This window comes from Pungitius pungitius, chromosome 8, assembly GCF_949316345.1.
Source record: "Pungitius pungitius chromosome 8, fPunPun2.1, whole genome shotgun sequence".
Lineage (NCBI taxonomy): Eukaryota > Metazoa > Chordata > Actinopteri > Perciformes > Gasterosteidae > Pungitius > Pungitius pungitius.
In genome coordinates, this window is record NC_084907.1 from 5,096,599 (window position 1) to 5,100,937 (window position 4,339).

Here is a 4,339-nt window from a genome sequence, read left to right on the forward strand (position 1 = left end):
ATCCGCTCTGGTCCCACCGGGGACTCCATTGCAGCAGTGTCTTGCAACATCTGGCTCCGGCTTAACCTTCTCCCTTCAGCACCCGTGAGCCGTACACACACACACACACACACAGCCCCTCCAGGGTGTGATGCACGCTGACTACAAAGCTCCATTTCCCACACTGTAGCCTCGGCGCGCCTCGCCACATAGCCCGGGTGTGCGTGTGTGCGTGCGTGTTTGCGCCTGTAAGTCCGCCGATGATGCTCCGCCTGTGTAGCGATGCCAGCAGTCGCACAGCAGGCCGTCAAAGGCAGTGCTGTGCGCCGTCTGATAGTCCGGCGGCCTGTTCACTCGGGGTCCAGGAAGCGGAGCAGAGCACCAGGGCCCCACTGGCAGCGGCTCCTGAGAGATGCCCACAGTCGGGGGAAGAAAAAAAAGCTCTGCTGGGCGACAAAACCAATGGCACTAGGCCTGTACAGGTACTTTCTGCAGTGTATATATATATTTCCTCCCCCCCCCCCCCCCCTCGCTGGCGGTTTCAGGTTGTGGCTGCCACGCAGCCAGAGACAGAGTTTTTATTTTCGTGTCTACTTGGTTGTTGTGTTTCCTGAGCTGTGAGCTCTACTCCTTCATCGCCATCAAATACACGTTGGGGCACCTGGGCCTTCTCAGTGACAGCTGTGAGGGAGAAGTCTTACAATAAAAACGGAAAAGGTCTCCCTCTCATAAAAAAAAAAAAAAAAAATGGGCTCGGGGATAGTGGAGGGAGGGTGTGGGGTGAGAAACCTGCGTCCTTTCTATTCACTGACCATCCATTTATTCTCAGAAGCAGCCAAAAGAAAAGAAAAAAGGGTTTCTCCTGAACAATATAGGTTTATAATCCTTTCAGGCTCTTGCTGCTTTTGGTGTAATGTTTTAAATAGCCATATCTCCAGTGCAGAGTTCAAACCAGCTGGCGAGGATGAAGAATTACATAATTAGTTGTTTCATACAGCTCGCCTCTGCCCCTTCTCACTGCTGGCACATTTATTCCATCCAGTGCTGCTTTTAAATAATCAATACACCCCATGGTCCGATGCCTTTAATACACCTTGAAGAGCAAACAACACACGGCGCTTTATTTTGAGAGTTCGGATGGATCCACAGCGGAGAAGATAAATCAGCTCGCTCGGAGACGGTGGGTCGGGCCACACGGAGACTAAAGGGGAATCAGACAAGATTTAGTTCGGGGGGAAACCGATGTGCGGCAAAGAGCTAAGCCTCCGAACTCGGAGACGCTAATAAAAAGTGGCGTAATGGTATCCAGCGAGCAGCGAGGAGGCGTGTGTCATTCCCTCAGTCATTTGGATTCACAATGCACACTGCGGGGCATAAGCAGGCGGGGCCTCCGCCCCGAGGCTGCTGCTTACACCTCGTGTGAGGTAATCATCTGGTCTCAGCAGGAGATTTTGCTCCCCTTGACCCCTCACACACACACACACACACACATCACACACACACACACAATGCTGGCGGCTGATTTATGTTTCATGCGAAACGGCACGACTGCTTAAGAAAAGGCCTTCCAGGGATTGAGTACCTGAAGCTTCGGTTACATCAGCTGACGACTGCAACGCCAGGACAAAAAAAAGGAAACAGTATGACGTCGTGACGCGAAGGTTTATTGTTTTTATACGATTTTCACGGCACATTTTTTCATGCTTTTCGTTTCGTTTGTTGTTTCGAAGTCCGCTTTCCTCAGGTAAACAACAACAACCTCTGACCTAGCTTTTTTTTAATGACTGTTACAAAAGCAAAAAAACTCAGAAAAGACTTAGAGTTCTTGTAGAACTCTGATGGGCCGGCGACAACAATTAACAATATGTTTAAAAAAAGCTTCTGCGGTTTTTGGTTTAAGACATTTTTTAATGGAGGCAATCCAAAGTGTTGTCACGTAAAACCATTAAAAGCATCAAAACACAATGTAAAAGAGAAATTAAATAGAAACAACATTGATGGAAACATTGCAAACAGACACTAAAACAATAAACAACTAAAGATATGAGTTGGAGTTCAGTTTAAGAAATGTCAATTTCTCTCTGCAGACCTGCAGCTTTCAAACATGTTTCTCTTTTACATCAATCACACGTCACACAATTGTTTTTTGTGGCATTTTCTTCGGGGGGGGTTGCTAGCCGCTTCAATGTGCACACTTGTCCGTCATCATTCCGAAGCCAGTTTCATGTTTCATTTCACCATTGTGACTGGTTTGAATGAATTCATACACCGATAGCAGGGTGAAATTTGGTGGAGTCAGCCAATGGCTTGTGAGAGGCTGGACGCAATGATTTGCTTTGTTATAACAGGTAAATCCTTTGTTAGAATGTGATTAAAAAGGAAACTTTCACGTTGTACCATGGCACTGACATTCTCTTCCCCTTCGGTCGTGGCAGCAAAGCGTTTCCGTGACTTTTTAGTTTTTAGTTGAAATTAAAGAAATGTGGCAACCGGTTGAGTTAAATACGGTTCACTCATGCACATTATCATCAGTTGCACCTTTCACGTTCCACCTGTGACTGTTTCTCTGTCTCTGTCCTCTCCCACAAAATACCTCCTGGCTACAAACTGCTCATCTGCAGCATCGCTTTGTCCCTCAAAGAGACTGACTCACGTAAAAACACTCAAATATACTGAACCTTTCATTTAATCCAACGTAGATGCAAACGAGGGCTGGCAAACTGCTGAACAACAGCATGGCCGACCGGCGGGGTGCAGGGAGGGGTGGGGGGGGGGGGGGGGGCTGATTGATTGGCGGTGGTGGTTTTGGAGAGAGTGGGATTAAGTGAGGAGAGAGTCAGCATTTGGGGAATCCCTCGCCTCTGTCATAGTGCTGCACAGCCATCCATCAAGTCTATTTTTATGGGACTTAAGAGCTAAACCACAGGCCTGGGGGGGAGGATGTTAAGGGCCTGGCGATGTGAGCTGGGGTAATTGATCTATTTAAAACAGTAATGCTAAAGCGACGGTGGGCGGCAGGATTTGTGGCATTTTCATTTACTTCTGCGCTTTCTTCACCTCTTGATTACATGTGGATGGACTGTGGGTAAACATTGTCAGGGAATCCTATCTACTTCATTTTTTATTTCCTTATTAGGTCCAGGTGGCCGTCCCCAAGGATGTAGAATAGTCAAATAGTGCAAATAGACAATGTTAGATATTTCTAGAGCTTTCTTCCATTCTTGTCCTATGGACATTTCTTCATATAAGTATTTGTGCTTGCTTGGAATCCATGAATAATCCAAAAGAGCTGAAGCAGAGGTGAACACACAGGTGGATGCACCTTTCATACCTATCATCCTTTTCAATGCATTACCTCAGGTGGGCTCTCAAGCGTGTGAACAGAGACAGCAGCGTGATGAGGGGGTATAGGTGTAAATGGGTCCTCAAACTGTGCTGCTTAATTCCATTCCGTTCATTTCAATTCATTTTATTTTGTACAAACCCAAAGATCACAAATCACAAATTTGCCTCAGGGGGTTTTACAGTCGGTAGACATGCGACATCCTCTGTCCCGAAATATAGTTGAAAAATCCAGTGTCTTTTCAGAAGCTTAATAAAAAAGCACCACGCACGATCATATGAGTGTTTGTTGTTAGCGAAATAAGGTGCATGTGTTGTCTTTTCTTTAGATCTTCTCACAAAGGGCTCTCCGAGCGCAGCATAATTCACAGAAATACATTTTAAGTGAACATCAGAGCGGGAGAATTTTCCTTGACAATTAGAGAAGAGCAACTGCAATTTGTGTCTGTGGACAACATTTTCTTTCTTTATTTTGTCGTCTGCCTTTTCTCTTTGAATCTGGATGCAGGTCGTGGTTGAGATTATGCTGCCCAGTTCTGTTCTGTTCCACTTAGCCCACTATAATTCCACGTGAATCACTCATGGCCTTGCAGCAGAAAGGAAGTCTCCTTAGAGAACTTAAACAGAGTACATCCATTGTTTATCGGCGTTCAAGGAGACGGGAATCGTAGATTAATTGCCAGTGAGTTGATGTAAACAGTGTTACACTTTTATAGCGTGTCTTCGGTGCACTTCAGTGAACAGTATTTCACTGATTGATTCGTTTTTTGATTTGGTGTCTGTTTGCATACTTCATAAGGTTTCAGGTGGAGACATAATTGAGCAAATCATGAAATTCAAGTGCTGAAGATTTCATTAGTGATCAGGAAACATCGGTTGTTTCAGGTGCTAATACCTTAACTTAAATAGAGTGCATGGTTTTCTGTGTTATATATTCTATGTATGAACCGCTGCAGCTGTATCTGTAAAATATATTGCTCTTGTCTCCCAAAGTTTATGATTTGAATCATTGTTTTCT